Here is a 17,313-nt window from a genome sequence, read left to right on the forward strand (position 1 = left end):
AGGCAACATTGATGAATTCTACAGCATTAATGAGAGGGTAGCAGTCGTCGTAATAAAGCTGAGTCGGAGGTACAAAATGAAGGTAGTACAAGCCTACGCCCCAACCTGTAGTCACGATGATGAACAAATAGAACAGTTTTATGAAGATGTTGAACTCGCATTGAGAAAGGTGCAAACTCAGTATACTTTAGTCATGGGCGACTTCAATGCAAAAGTGGGAAAAAAGCAGGTTGGTGAGCAAGCAATTGGCAACTACGGCATCGATTCTAGGAATGCAAGAGGAGAGATGTTAGTAGAATTCGCGGAAAGGAATAGGCTCCGAATAATGAATACCTTCTTCAGGAAGCACAGCAACAGGAAGTGGACCTGGAAAAGCCCTAATGGAGAAACAAGGAATGAAATAGATTTCATACTCTCTGCCGATCTAAGCATAGTGCAGGATGTAGAAGTGTTAGGTAAGGTTAAGTGCAGTGACCATAGGTTAGTGAGGTCTAGGATGTCTCTCAATTTGAAGAAAGAGAGAGTGGAATTAGTCAAGAGGAAACAGGCCAACCTAGAGGCAGTAAGGGTAAAAGCAGACCAATTCAGGCTGGTGCTTGCAAACAAATATGCAGCTTTAGAAAAGGAAGAAAAAGACAACATAGAGGTAATGAATGAAACCGTAACTAAGTTGATCTCAGAAGAAGCAATTGAAGTGGGAGGTAGGGCACCAAGGCAACCAATAGGTAAGCTCTCCCAAGAAGCAAAGGACCTAATAAAGAAACGACAGAAGATGAAAATGTCCAACTCAAGAGATCAGATAGAATTCGCTGAACTGTCAAAACTAATGAACAAGAAAAAAGTAAGGGATAATCGAAATTATAACGTGGGAAAGATTGAGGAAGCCGTAAAATATGGACGCAGCATTAAATCAGTAAGAAGAAAGCTTGGCATAGGACAAGGCAAGATGTATGCACTGAAAGATAAGCATGGTAATATCATCAGCAATTTCGATGACATAGTAAAAGCAGCGGAAGAATTCTATACTGACCTGTACAGTGCCCAAAACAGCCAAGCTACTTTCATTCAAAATAGTGATGAACCGGATACAGAGGCTCCTTCTATAACTAGCGCTGAAGTTAGAAGGGCCTTGAAAGACATGACCAGGGGAAAAGCTGCTGGAGAAGATGGAATAACAGTAGATTTAATCAAATATGGAGGAGATATCATGCTTGAAAAGCTTGCGGTCCTTTATGCGCAATGCCTCACAACTTCATGTGTACCAGAGAGCTGGAAGAACGCCAACGTTATACTAATCCATTAGAAGGGAGACGTAAAAGAACTGAAGAATTATAGACCCATTAGCTTGCTTTCGGTATTGTATAAAATATTCACCAAGATAATTCCCAATAGAATCAGGGCAACACTTGACTTCAGCCAACCAAGAGAACAGGCTGGCTTCAGGAAGGGATATTCTACGATGGATCATATCCATGTCATAAATCAGGTAATCGAGAAATCTGGGGAGTACAATCAACCTCTCTACATGGCTTTCATAGATTATGAAAAGGCATTTGATTCAGTAGAGATACCAGCAGTCATAGAGGCATTGCGTAATCAAGGAGTACAGGAGGCATACGTGAATATCTTAGCAAACATCTACAAGGATTCCACAGCTACCTTGGTTCTCCACAAGAAAAGTAGAAAGTTACCTATCAAGAAAGGGGTCAGGCAAGGAGACACAATCTCTCCAATGCTATTCACTGCATGCTTAGAAGTATTCTAGCTCTTAGACTGGGAAGGCTTAGGAGTGAGAATCAACGGCGAATATCTCAGCAACCTTCGGTTTGCAGTTGACATTCTCCTATTGAGCAACAATGGAGACGAATTACAACAAATGATTGAGGACCTTAATCGAGAAAGTGTAAGAGTTGGGTTGAAGATGAATATGCAGAAGACAAAGATAATGTTCAATAGCCTGGCAAGGGAACAAGAATTCAGGATCACCAGTCAGCCTCTTGAGTCTGTAAAGGAGTACGTTTATCTAGGTCAATTACTCACAGGAGACCCTGATCATGAGAAAGAAATTTACAGAAGAATAAAATTGGGTTGGAGTGCATACGGCAGGCATTACCAAATTCTGACTGGGAGCTTACCACTGTCATTGAAAAGAAAAGTGTACAATCATTGCATTCTACCGGTGCTAACGTATGGGGCAGAAACTTGGAGGTTAACAAAGAAGCTCGAGAACAAGTTAAGGACCGCACAAAGAGCGACGGAACGAAAAATCTTGAGGCTAACGTTAAGAGACAGGAAGAGAGCGGTGTGGATCAGAGAACAAACGGGGATAGCCGATATTCTAGTTGACATTAAGCGGAAGAAATGGAGCTGGGCAGGCCATGTAATGCGTAGGACGGATAACCGGTGGACCATTAGGGTTACAGAATGGATACCAAGAGAAGGGAAGCGCAGTCGAGGTCGGCAGAAAACCAGATGGGATGATGAAGTTAGGAAATTTGCAGGCGCAAGTTGGAATACGCTAGCTCAAGACAGGGGTAATTGGAGATCGCAGGGAGAGGCCTTCGTCCTGCAGTGGACATAAAATATAGGCTGATGATGATGATGAGTTTACATTTATAGTATGTTCGACTAGTACGTGGCAGTCAAGGGTCATCCAAAATACATCGAATGTATTTGTGATTTGGACATCTCTTGCGCATTCAAAGCTTTCGCACATTGATCGTACATTGTGCGTTGTGAGTAGATGCACGCACTATGCGTAGAAATACAAGCAAGTTGTCTCTAATGCCTAACAATGGGAAGCTAAGAGAGCAAAAGTCGCGCTGTTGCCTGTTACAGCCCTGCAGCGGGGCATTTACTTTGTTTTTTGACACCATCATCACTGTGCATGTTCTAGATCCTACGAGAGGGACAATGTGCACCTTAATTGCGAAATATTCATCCGTTCATTCTGAAAAGATTCAACTGTAGTATTAAAGCCCAGAATTTCAGTTATGACCGCATTTATTTTGCAATTTAGCACGACCTTTGCACACACTGCTGGAGGTCTAGTAACGTTGCTGCCGGACACCGCGCGCAAAAGCCAATACTTTTGGCATTTTTTCGCTAGGCTTTCGGTCTCGGTTACGTCTTTTTTTTTGTCATACAAAGATGCTTTATTTTTCAGTTATATCTATTAGTACACTGTTGAAAATACGTAACATTTAACTTGCTGGTGTGTTACGACAGTTTATAAAGAAAAAAATGAAGCTTGAACTCGCAAATAGCTTTGATAGCCACTGATATCAATTGAGCAACACGCGGCTCGATGCAAGTGCGGAGCAATGTTCCGCGCGCGAGCAGCGTGTGCTTTATTAGTGTCTTTTCGACTTTTGTGCGGTTGACCATGGCCAAAGTACGTATATACTAGGCAGAACTGTACAGTCAGCTGTGCTTCTGACTGCTATCTGTGGTACGTTTGTTCGCCTTGCGGAGCGCTTACGGGAATGTTCTGGAGCTGTGCTTCTGACAGCTATTTGTGGTACGTTTGTTCGCCTTGCGGAGCGCTTACGGGAATGTTCTGCAGGCAATGTTTTGATGGTTAATTTTCGCACATGTTTGTATCACTTGGTTTTTTGGCGTTCCTCTTCAAGTGTCAGGGATATTTCTCATTTGCAATGCCTATCCCTAACTCTCTGGCAGCATTATGTTATTGGCACGTTTGTGATGTGAGAAGCTGCCTGACCAAGTTGCTTATCAAGATGAACATTCCATCTCGGAGATCTGCTTGCGTGGAATTTCTTTTACCAGGTATTTTTAAATATAGCTAGAAAGTACTGGCTTTCTATCGTGAATCCGGTGGCCCCAGAAGCAGGTTCTGGCAAGCAGGCCATGCACTTTTGGTCATTAATTAGTATGTGATATTACCTTCTACTAATCAGTTGTATTCTTTTTCATTATAATTGTGGCACTGTGCCTACTAGTCATTTTCTGAGTGTTAACACCCTTTTCTCGTTACTTTTGTTTTAGTGAAGTTTAATTTTCAAGAATCCGGTTTTATTATTTTTAGATCCATGTTTAACCTATATGTATACAGCTAGAACTTGTAATGAATATTTTCATACTTGTGCCTGGTGGGGGCTGACCATTTTTGTAATTAAGCTTTATGAGTTGTATAAATAAAAAATAACATTGGTATGACATTGTGAGTTTCACTGGTGTGCTTTACCTAGTGCTTACTGAACTCAATATTTTTCAATTATCCATTACAGGATTTGTAATGATGCATAATGATCAAAATGCAAATTTACGATTTTGTTAGCACAGTTTTCGCATTTTGATGAGCGCTAGAACTATATTTAAAATTGGCAGTCACTTTAGCGAACACTGAAGAGGATGAAGGCAGAAGCCTGCGCACTCACAAAGCATTAATTAAATTATTTGTCATTCTCATTCGCAAGCGTTGTTACTTCCTATTGTTTTCTCCTACCAAAGTTGTGGGCTCGAGTGCCTTAATTACCTGTGCCTTAATTAACTTCGTCATAATTAACACCAATGGTTGCGGGCTCTACTCCCACCAAAGGTAGAGGGCTTGAGTGCCTTAATTAATTGTATCTTAATTAACATTGCCTTAATTAACACCAAACGTCGTGGGTTCGACTTCCACCAAAGGCTGAGGGTTCGAGTGCCTTAATTAACTCTGACCTAATTAACTCTGCCTTAATTAACTGTGCCTTAATTAAGTTGCCTTAAGTAAGTTCGCCATAATTAACACCCAAGGTAGTGGGTTCGACTCTACCTTCACCATGTCAATTGGAATCCAACTTGGAGATAACTTGGGGATGTGGCCGGTTCGCCCATAGTGGTTTCGACTCCCAACAAAGGTTAGAGTGCCTCAATTAACTCTATCTTAATGAACTGTGCCTTGATTCGCTTCGACCTAATTAACATCAAAGGTCGAGGCTTCAATCCCCAATTTTTTTGCTGTAACGCTGGACAACGGATTTTTCGACCATTGAGCCATCTAAGGATTTCACCTTAATAAGTGTTGCAATTTATATTTTCACATTCACACGTTAACAAAACATTTCAAGCAAAGTCACCAGCTACATACCGACAATGGGGGTAACTGTGCCAATGGTGTGCCTCAGCAGATGTACCATCGAGGACAAATTAAATGCGAACAGCGGAGCGTGTGGCCGAAGCATAACTAAACTTGGTATACGCTGCATGTCGTCGGCCAGTCGTTGTGCACGTGCGTGGGGATGTCGTTCTCGAGGAAGAGTGCAGCGCTGCTCGCCCTATTGCGATAAACGTCGCCCGTATTTTGTCGGAAAGTTGTTTTCTCATCTCTCCGCGGCAGTGCCATACCCACCTGGGAGTACACTGTTATGGTGGCCAGCACCATCGCTACATCTGTAGTGTGATATAGCTGGCACGCACCCACCTTGCTAACGTGCGTTGCTTTGCTTTTGTTACCACCATCAAAGCTGCCAGTGTCTAATCGTAATTTGAATAGCACGAAAAATGTATTGCATTGGATGCGCAACAACAGTGCTAGCCACCTTAACAGTAATCGCAGATAGGAATGGCACTGCAATGGCGGGGTGAGAATACAAACTACAGGTGACGTAATACGCACTAGGACGAGCAGCCCCGCACTCCGCATCGAAACCACATGCATGTGTACAATCATCGCTGGCCGACGCCGCACACTGTGCTTTTATTACGATGTGGCCACACACTCTGCTGTTCGCATTTCATTTGTATTCGATTGTACATCTGCTGTGGCACTTGCAGGTATGCAGCTCATTATAGCGTCAACAGGAAAGATCCACTAGATGTTCTATGGACCTCCTGCGTTCCCAAAAAGAACATCTATTAGAGGTTACTTATGCCCAGCTGCGACATCCTTTCAACGTTACAGCAACGTAATCTGGATGGGACTTAGATTATCCCCCAAGTAACGCAAAATGTTGCCATAACATTCTCTGAATGTGCACAAATGTCGGCGTATAACGTTGCCTACATGCTGCTAATGTCCTCTTTTTTGATCGCCAGACAACGTTGGGTCGTAACGTTGTGGCAGCGTTGAGCAACACATTCACGACGTTAACATAACGTTAACAGAACTTTCTGGCAACGTAATGTGGATGTTGCCTTTTGTCACTTGAGCTTTCAGGCAACGTTCGTATGTGACGTTGAAGCAACACTCAACTGACGTAGAATATTTGTAGACAAGCATAACAGCAGTGCTGTCAGCATGACATGGCTGACAGCACCGAAAACCCTTAAATTTATATTTGCTTGACAGATAATTTACTCTAGTAGTTTTCATGTTGCATATGCATGAAAATGTGAAACAAGAATTAGTGAAAAACAGCGTTTATTACGTATATATCTTGTGTAGCTTACCAAGATATCTGTGTACCTTACCTTGTGGTAAGATACACTATATACGTAAAATAATGCTGTTTTCACCAGTTCTTGTTTACGACATGAAAACTACTAGAATGCATTATCTGTCAAACAAATATAAATTTAAGGGTTTGCGGTGCTGTCAGCCGTGTAATGCTGACAGTGCTGCTGTACGGGCAGCTCATCTGTCTTGCACTATATATAGTACCAACGCGCCCTAAGCCAGAATGTTTAAAGTGTTTCACATGGTGGTTTGCCCGAGTTGTCTTGCTGTTGTCCATAGCACAGCATATAAATGCTAACTGCAAGTAAAAGTGCACAGTGCAAAGCTGCGAAGTGGTTCATAAGAACAACTTTTCATTTTGGCTATAACAGCAAGAGAAGCAGCATGCACGTCCAATGTGCAGAGGTTCTCGTATAAAGGTTCTCACAGCAGGAAAGTAAATATATTCCACAAATGTTCATTTTCTTTAAACATATCATTTAAGCTTAGACCACAGAAAAAATCAGTCTTTGCTTCCGACTTACTGCTCTAAAAATCATGTTTTCGGTAGCTGCATGTGCTTTCAAGAAATTGCATAATAGCCAACATCAGCTGCTAAGAACAAACGCTAGTATGTAGGAATTGTTTGTGCAGGAGGAATATGTGGTGGTTGAATATGCACCCATGAATATGCATTGGTCCACCTTAAATAATAGTGAATGCCATAGACAAACCTGGTTATAATGTTAAACCATGCATTTATTTACCATCTGCTTACATCATCCTGGCAAACAAATGACACTTATATAACAGTAACTTAATTAAAAACTGATAACACTGATAACACACTTAAATGTATTTTCTATTAAACATCAAGGTCTTCGATCGCATATTAAGACTCTACTAACAGCTACAACTACAACACAATATATTTTGCTTTCCCATGTAGGTCAGACTTCCAAATTTTTTGCTTTTTGTCGAGTTCCCTTATTTCAATGGCAGAACACAATTTATACTTCTTAATAAAAGCACAAATACTGTCCTCCTTCACTTTGTAATGTACAACACAACACAGTAACATACCAACAACACAACAAAGTAACACAACACAGTAACTTGCAGACATGGCAGCAAGTGTGAAGTAGTCAACACAGCCCAAGGCGTAGAGTAACAGAAAGTCATCCAAGCACTGACAGCCAGCCATCACTTTTGCAGAGGATGGCCAGCAGCACAAGTGATGCACACATGCCTCCCTCGGTAGCTTCACTTGCATCCAGACCTCACTAGTTTCCAAGCCAATAATGCGGTAACCTGCAGAGACATCAATTACATCAAACTATAAAGTGCCATCTGAAGCACTGAAGTAAGCCATGTTTACTGTGAAAACAGGCTATAAAAATGCTTACAAACAACTTAAGCTTCGCATAACTGTGAAACAAACAATAGTGACTTTACACAGGAGAATAATGCAAAACATCAAAAAGCAAATTTCAGTAAAACCTAACCATTATAGCTATAAATTCGGACACAAGAGCAAGGAAAGCACAAAAAAACAATGCCCACAACTTCCTTTATTGCGCTAAGCAGTTAAGACGTTAGTATCAATATATTCCTTTCACATAAAGCTTCCTTGCAATGCCACGGCTGCTTGTTACATACAGTTCAGTCTTTGAAGAAAACAAAAATTAACAAATGATGTGAATGCTCTACCACGGTACCAAAAACACATTTCATTCGTGATGAAAGAAAGTTCCAATGAGTGATAAAATTGACTTGTTGCTACAACATATTGGTCAATTGCAGCACAGATATTGACGACAGAAAAGACGAGACAATAGACGTGTGCTGACTTCCAACAAAAAGATTTATTTTCAGCGACCCATGTTTATAGCCGTCACTCATCACATTGCACACGCGCAATTCACACCCTTAGGAAGGTCAACTCTGTCTGATAAGTGTACAGATGCTGACACACACAGAGCCAAGTCGCGCAATCTTTTCAGCTTCAATAATTTCATGTGTTAGTTGATCACCGCTACTGCTGACAACAGTACACCGAGCAAACAATGGTTCACAGGCACATGAACTGCAACAACATGCAAGCCAACTGTCATGCACGTTTTTCTTGACATTGTAGAGTTTTTCTCTCAGCTGGTCATTGATACAGCGTCCTGTTTGGCCTATGTACTGATTACCACAAGAAAGAGGGGTACAGTAATTCATGTTGATAACATAGGTGACGAACGGATTTTTGTGCTTTTTGTTACACTTGTGTGCTGCGCTGAAACATTTCCTTTGATTACACAACTTTATAAGCTTCTGAGGTGCAAAGAAGACAACTTTAACTTTGGAACGATCTGCAGTTTTCACGATATTGTGAGAGAGCTTATGAATGTATGGTATGACAGCCACTTTAAGTCTGTCAGATGGAGTGATCACATGGCAACCTCTCGGTGCATGTGCTTTTCAGAGTAGAGGTTAAGTGGTCACTGCATCTGACAGACATAAAACTGGCCGTCATACCCTACATTCATAAGCTCTCACAATATCAAGAAAATTGCATATCATTCTAAAGTTGTGTAATCAAAGGCAATGTCACAGCACGCCACACATATGCAACAAAACACCAAATTCCGTTTGTCACCTGTGTTAGCAACGTGGTTTTTTGTATCCCCCTTGTGGTAAACAGAATATAGGTCAAATGGGACACTGTATCAATCACCGGCTGAGAGAACACTTATACAATGTCAAGAAAAATGTGCGTGACAGTAGGCTTGAATGTCATTGCAGTTCGTGTGACTGTGAACCGTCGTTTGCTCAGTGTACTGTTTCCAGCAGAAGCAGTGATCAACACGTAAAATAACTGAGGCTGAATTGATTTCGCGACTTGGCTCTGTGTGTATCAGCACACACTCTGTACACTTGTCAGGCAGAATTTACTTTCTTCCTAAGGGTGCGAATTGCGCATGTGCAATGCAGTGACTGACGGCTATAAACGTGGGCCAGCAAAAATAAAGCTTTTTGTTAAAGAGTTGCCGCATGTCTCTCGTCTTGACTCTTCTGTTGTTGCCTACATCTGCACTGCAATTCAGTGTCTGAACGACCGGCTACGACTACGCTACAGGTGTTGCATATCGGGAGAAGGGTTGAATATTGCTCTACACCGCAAAAGTTGTCGTTGCTATCCGCGGATGACGAATACGGAAGTTCTGGCCATGGAAAAACCAAATTAGAACGCGAGCTTTTGGAAGCGGTGTTAATAGAAAATTCTGGACCTGATAAGTAGGTTAGCGCCACTTCAGGCACTTTTAAACAAAGAAATGCAACTCATGAGTAGCCACAAATAAGCTGGTTTGTTAATTCTGCTTTTGTTTCTTCTTGAGCTACCTAAACACGAAAAACTTTGTCACTCGATTGAACCGCTCGGCCAAAACCAAGCATGAGAAGATGATTTTTTCTCCTCAGGGGCACCACATTTCGAAAGATATGCATCAAATGCATCTGAAAAGTTAATCATTTCGGTGCAATACATTGTTACAAACATTACAAAAACTTGAAAAAATGTGAATGATACTTACTACCCACAGCTTCCAATTTATCGGGGCTCAATGTCGGCTTCTCAACAGCACTGCCGTCCTTCAAGCACCGACAAGGAGCCCCTGTGACGCTCCTACGCCGAGCGCCAGGGCTCCCCACATCAGTTATGCCAGTTCTTTGCAGAACAGGGAATCCCGGCGATGGCACTGGAGCAGGCCCCAGTTATCGTTGCCAATGTATACAACATTTCCTAGGTGTACCTGCAATAAAAGATGGCAGAGACACATTAAGACTGCTTACGTGCGGGAACGTGAAAGCACCTTTAGTCAACCAAATGGCTGCAATGTGACGTGCACAGTGTGACACGCACTAGGCACACCTTAAGTCAGCCAGAACCAAAGAGCTGCCGTGGCGTAAGGGAAGCGTGCTCCTTTCACACTCAAGGTTCTATTGCTACCCAGTCTGCACAACTTTCTTATTAAAGCAATTTGCTTTGTTTACATGAACCTACCTAAATTTGACATTACTCCAAGCGTTTTGATGTGCTTTTATTGCTTGTGCAATAGGCCATCGGTTTTATGTCAATAAGTGCTGGTAGCAAAAAGAAATATGTCTAACCGTGCAATAAATGTAACCGGAAATGGCAGGTATGTCCAGTGGCATTAGTGTGGGGGCTGCAAACAAAATTATATAGCTTACCCTGTTTTAAATTTATTTTAAAGAGCAGTTTCAGTGAGCCCAAGTAGAGTCAGCTTTTTGCAGTGCAGAAACAGGTACAGTTTGTGCCAGCCAACCAGATGAAGAGCTGTCCGAGTAACTGTCTCTAATCACCCTCTCAGCAATTAGTGATAGCCAAAGTAGAGCTTGTATCTCTACAACTGACACATGTCCCATTTTCTTAATGTGGTATTCGTCACTGATTTCGATGGTCAAGTGGTTGCCATAGATGAACAATCGAAATTTGGAGTGCAGCACCAGTCGTGTCAGTGCATCGTCAAGTGGCACGAACATATTTCTCCCTTGAGTGAATTATGGTGCTCTCCTGGGCACACGTTGAGGCACCAGCCAGTCTGCCCCATGTACATTTGACTGAATATATACATGATCAAAGGAACAGACTATGCTACCCCTGACAAACACAAGACAAATTGGGTTGCATCTTTAACTCAGCAAGCCTCAATTCTCATGTGGACTGCTATGCACGCACATTTCCAGCGAAAAATAAAGTAGGCAGGATATGCACGACAGTTCACAAGTGAATTCAGAAAGGCGAGCAGGCAAGGGAGGTTTGCTTTGTTAAAGATACCACCAAATTTTTCTAGTGTGTATGAGAGGCAGCTCACTGTATTTCTTTCACACCTGGTCAAATAAATGTATACAGAGCAGACTGGCCAGTAACTAAATGTGCCAAATAAATTCCCATATTTCACTCAAGAGACCAGCTTGCTCGTCCAGTTTTGCCGTGCATTGCCGCGATAGGACTTCAGGCTGGATTAAGATCATCTGTTTTCACCTACGGTGAAAAATTGACACGACAGATCAGTGAGGCATACCACATAAACAAGACATGCGAGCCAGACCCCATGATCAATTCATGAAATAAAAGGCATCCTTTCTAGATGACAAGTGATTGAAGTTAGTCTGCGCATATTTACTTTCCTTTTTACACAAATACCATTTATTGTGATTTTATGCCTTTATATTACAACTTACGCCTTCACTCTGAACGAAATTGTGCACAACATAAGCACACATCCAGTGTTGCTACTTTTAATCCTTCCATCAAAATAAATGGTCAGTTAGCCGCAGTCATGTTGTATGGTATCCTTTTCCTCCCCATGTAAATTCTATCCTGAAAAGTTACGTGAACTGACCGGCAAACTCATACGTACACTACAAATTTCACCTAGCAAACACGGCTGGTTCTTAGAAAATGCACAAATACGGTGATAGGTATCTGTTGGCATACTGTAGCAATAGTAAGTGCCAGTTAGCTTCGACACTAGACAGTGAGTATAGCACATGCAACTAATAGCGTACGCCTATACGCTATAGTACAGCGTACACTAAACAGCACACATTTATTACAGTTTTAGTTAGCCTGCGAGATCTTCCGATCTCAGAGGTCATATGCCATCGTCGCACCTATCTCTCGACTTCACTGACAGGTGGCGCTGATATATGTCGGTTTCCCTCGTTAGGCTTCGTGTCGTTCGAAACGAGAAGCGATCTCGAAAACTCCACAAGGTTAACCATATTACACTGTTGTCAAAGCGGCCTGACGGTAAGCGAAAGCTATTTACACAGTCATTTGCTACGAACGAAGCGAATTCTGCAAAAGCCAAGCCAAATTCAATTCGAAGTGGGCAGCAGGGACCACCGCCATGTTTAACGTAAACCACGCACAGACGGTAATGCTAAATCTGAGAAATAGCATGCATACGCTATCGGTCGGATAGCGTTCTGCACATGCGCGGTGATGACCCGCTATTTTATATCATACGCAATGACATAGCGTACGCTAAACTAAAACTGTCTACTGCTGCAATACTTCAGCTGTCAGGCATCTACAGTGCTTAAGACACCACAGAAGTGTAAGTGCACAACAAAAACAAGCGGCGCATCAACCATAAATTTGACTTGAGAGTAGTGACAACATAGGCTGTTTCGTGTAGCTAAAACACTAGCCAATATGTAGAAAGTATATGCACAAGTATACATACCTATAGATATTTGCCTACCTAACTTAAAACTATAAGAGTTTACAGTGCATATGATGCTTGTTCTAGACACTGGTATTTTTGACAAAAATACTCTTAGAATTAGATATAATGCTTTTTCAATTCATCCAGCCAGTAAATGAAGTCGTACACATATCATTATAATTTGGACTTGCAGGTTGAACATATTCTGACCTGAGCAGCGCCAAGCAGAATGAATAGACCGAATACCCACTGTGCTGACCAAATACACAGGATGAAACAGAAAATATGGAAAGGGACCCCAAAGTATTAGAAATACTTCTTGACAGCTGTAGAATTAGGGCTTTTTGGTTGATTGTCACTATTAAAATTACACTAAAGCCAATAAGACTGTTCTGTATGGTGTAGTTCAAATCAAATTCATTTGACGAGCAACATTGCAATAACCAGCAAACATGGCAAGAGCAAGCAGACATGTGTGAAATAGTGTGATTTTTTAATAATAGAGCATCAATACAATGAACTACCTACCAGTTAGCTATGTGTTCTATGCTGTATTGACTTGAAAAAAAGAGAAAAATAATGTAACTGGACATAGACTTGCAACTGCTACAATGCCTACTTGCATGAATGGGGATAGCTTGCCAAGAATATTAAAAAATGGGAGAGAAAAAAGCAAGCTTACTAGAAAACACTTCAGAACTGTAGTAACTGCAGCACAGTGAATACTGGCCTTAATGTATCATTTTAAGAAGTTTGAGCTCATCAAATGTGTATTTTCCAGTGGCAGTTATTCTAGGAACAAGACAGAAATAATCGTGAATTTGAATGTTAAACAATGGTAAGCACACCGTGTGCTTACACCTATGACATATTTGGCCCATTACACTTTGAATTCTTATATGCGCAGAAGCTGCACAAGAGTGTAGTGTAAACACCAAAAATTCGGAAATAAAATCCTACAGCATAGGAAACAGTTTCAAAACAAGAAAACCAAAATGAAAAGCGATAAATAGTGTGTACTAAGCAAAATTAAAATGTAACTTGCAGCCAAGCGATTGATGCAAGAAAAAATACTTAACATCAGGACATGTTAGGTCTACTTTTATATAGAACACAATAAGGTGTGCATAACAGCTATGAACACAAATAAACAGCAAGTTGCATAAACATTTGGCCTATTTAGTAAGCTGTGTTGACTAATGTCGATTAACTTATCCACAAATGATACCAAGATGCCATTTTTTGGAACACGTACACTACATACATACATACCTGACCCGACCATCCAGATTACACGTTGCACTACGGCAGGCATGGCCAAGGGGTCTGGTGGCTCCTCCGTTATGTGGGCACTGTTATGGGTCACAGCCTCGCCACTATAAAATAAGTTCTGTGTTAACTTATAGCAGTGGCACACAGCTTTATAAAGCTGTCAAATTGTCTAGACATGCATGGAGCATCTAAATATAGTCACAAAAAGAATGTTTGCATTATTGCAGGGTGGCAACAGAGCACAAAGTAGAAGTCACTGATGAATGTCTTGATAATGGGGACCCTTTGATCACAGTAAAATTATGGACACGCAGCAGCACATAGCAAAGAAATGTTTGTTTACAAAACAATTCATTTTTTTTTCATGACTCAGTTTAACTTTCCCCTGTCATGTTTAGTTACGTATAAGGTATGTCAAAACATCTTGTCTTAAAAAGTAAGTTGGACTAGTAGCAAGCTGTGATTGCTTAATTTTTTTTCTCTAAAACTGTCGTAAACCGAAAACTTCGTAAGCAGATATTATTTACAACGTCGAGGCAAGGAAACATGGCAAGGAAACAAGTTTCCTTGGACAAGTAGATATGAAACAAGTTTCCTTGCCATGTAAGCAAGGAAACATCATTGCAATAAGAATCGGTGAAGAGGCAAATGAGTCGTTATTATGCAACTTCAGCAGAAAAGCGGGAGCTCACGCGCCGCACGCACATGATGAACACGATTATTTTCGAACGTTATATTTCTCATCGGAAGAAAACGCTTATCAAGATTTTCAATTTCGCATCGAAGCAATAAACTTGCGTAACTAAGTGCTGACAACCAGCGTTCAGCAAGCATCAGCACAGGTATTACTGTTGTCGCGGGACTTCTATTTCATACGCTCGCGCACGCTATGCACACACGAGAAGCTCACACAACACGCGTGTAGTTAGCCAGCATGATTACTTACCTTTTGAATGGTACGACGCGGTCGCGAAGCGCTCTCCAAGTTGCCGGTGCTGCGTCGACGATGTTACTCCCCGCATACATGCCGCTGCGTAGTGGACGAGCTGAGGCGCGCTAACACACATTATTTCTTTGCGACGTCCACCCAACTTTCAAGAACGAGAACAAAGAGGCCGCACTCCACGGCATAAAATCGTTGGGCCACATTTGCCTGGCGCGCCACGCATACGGCGAGCTTGCAGCATGACACAAGGTATCTTCAGGCACTTCTGTGCACGCTAACTGCGACCTACTTCATAACAGCAAACACAAAAACACACGATCAAGCAAACGCGACGCTCGTAGCACCCCGCACATACGACCGCCATCACAGAACACGGAGGAAAAACAATAGCGCCACCTGCATACTTGTGAGAATGTTGTGGCCTCTGTGATGACAAAAATATTAACCAGTACACTCGCATACTAAAATTTTGTGCCGGGTTACACACAACTACGTATAGATGTTGCGAGACAAAATAACCGTAGAACAATCTATATTTTACACTATAGTTTAGCGTAGAAGGAAGTTTTAAAAAGTATTTTACCTTTGAATTGCTTCCGCCGTCTGCAGCCAGCATAAGCATGGCCTTCGAGATCAGCATACGTTATCCTTATCAAGCCGTCGCTGTGGCCTGATTTGAACGGTTTGGGCTGTCTCGAAGCTGACTCGAAGCCAATCCATGACGTTTAGGGATGCTGCCTACTTTTCCTACGCCGTCACTTAGTTTCAGATAACTTTCTGATGTCGTCAACATGAATTGTAGCCTCAGGAATTGTTGACACGATATCGTAGGTACAGATGTGCAGTGTTCGATGTTTCCGTGCGCGTTGTGACTGTTTCAGGCGGAAAGGATCAAATCCACGAGGGTTGATAGCTCGTGTGGCGCAGGTTACAGCCGTATCGTCCGCATTTCCTTTCTTGTCGGTGTGTTGAATGTGCGCGGGTTTTGCTCCTGTCGTCCGTACCTTCTGTGTTTATCGTGCGGCTCGCGAAGATTCCTCCTAAAAAAAACATGTCTGCAGCGTGCATGTGTCCTGTGTGGTGTGTGAAACAAATGTTCGCTGGTGTACGATGTGTTGGCAGCCCTATTGGTGGCTTATAGTCCTTTGCTCTAGTGCCGTTTCTATGATGTAAACCATACGTGAACTGAAAAAAAATGCACTGTTTTTCATATGGACAAGTAGATATGATCTGTGTGTATCCACTGTGCAGTGTACACGTGTTCGTCATTTTTATGCAGCTCGTATCATAGGGCTTGGGCTAATTCATGATGGCCCTTGCTTAATGTTTCCACTTTTAGGGGCATGTGGCGTGCAAGCAGTCACAAAGTCTTGTGCATTTGGTGTGGAAGAAGGGAATACTTTTATGCGTCACTTTGTCTACTATAGGTGAACCGTTGCAACAATTAGCATTTTTTTCCATGTGAATGCTTCTGCCATTTGATATAATTTATAGCAGATCTTATCTGTGGAGAAGCATAATAAACATAATTTAACATGGTGTTCCTTAGAAGATATTAATTACTGCATAACCACTATACATCTCCATACCTCACTGTATGATAAAGATGAATGTTCAGTTGAAAATGAAAATATCTTATAGTTGCATGAACGTATACATGCGAAATGCTACAATAGCCTGGCATCACATTAATGTCAATATTGGTGACATCCGGCAACGTTCTGGGAACGTGCTGTTTTGTAACGTTGCTACATTGATACCATTTACACGTTAAATTGATGTTTACATGCAACGTTGACACAACGTGGGTGTCAGGACGTTGCTTCGACATTTATTTATGACATCACTTGAACGTACAGCTGGCAACGTACATTCAACGTTGAGGTTGGCTGTTTAACGTTGCCTGACATTTGTTACAATCAGGCAACGTTTACGCTACGTTCTGTGTTACTTGGGCCACGGTACGTATTTGTAATGTTGTTTGGAGAAATATAGATATCTATAGGATGTATGCAATGCCTCAAACATGATGTTCTATGGACATCTATGGTACATTAATGGTTCACTGGGTTAGCGCTAATCTCACCTGGTATATCGACATTAGTAGCAATGCGGATCGAACGTTGGGTTATTTGCTCCGCTACATTTATAATATGCCACCATCCTCTCTCAGGTTACTACTATAAAAAACACTTATAGGAACAAAATTTGAGTATGCATCCAATGTGTGAAATTCCATTATGTTGATTACCTCATTACAACTCAATATTACTCTACCCGTTTTATATGTTCAACTTATAATCGAAAAATTGGGAGGACGCTTAAGCTTCGCTTTTAAGAGTGGAACGCGAAAGCATTCAAAGATCCCTGACTGCTACTCATGGTTCCCGATGACTGCAGCTTATGCAACCGTAATGGTTACTGGCAAACACTGGCGGCAAACGCAATGCACATAAGCGAGCTTTCTGGTGGAA

The 17,313-nt window shown here is 41.7% G+C and overlaps 1 protein-coding gene and 1 long non-coding RNA gene across 3 annotated transcripts in view; both read right to left on the reverse strand.

The window, feature by feature from the left end:
• The window catches only part of LOC119441294 (ATP-binding cassette sub-family C member 4-like), a 450,511-nt gene that overhangs the window by 398,819 nt on the left and 34,379 nt on the right, over positions 1 to 17,313 (reverse strand). The gene's annotated exons all lie outside the window — the stretch shown is intronic.
• On the reverse strand, positions 7,225 to 15,492 carry LOC125942880 (uncharacterized). The gene is made up of 4 exons (XR_007465395.1): positions 14,840 to 15,492; positions 13,894 to 13,997; positions 9,958 to 10,176; positions 7,225 to 7,690 (listed from the first exon to the last, which is right to left on the reverse strand). It is a non-coding gene; the product is annotated as an uncharacterized LOC125942880 (long non-coding RNA).

The sequence above is a fragment of the Dermacentor silvarum genome, chromosome 2 (genome assembly GCF_013339745.2).
Source record: "Dermacentor silvarum isolate Dsil-2018 chromosome 2, BIME_Dsil_1.4, whole genome shotgun sequence".
Lineage (NCBI taxonomy): Eukaryota > Metazoa > Arthropoda > Arachnida > Ixodida > Ixodidae > Dermacentor > Dermacentor silvarum.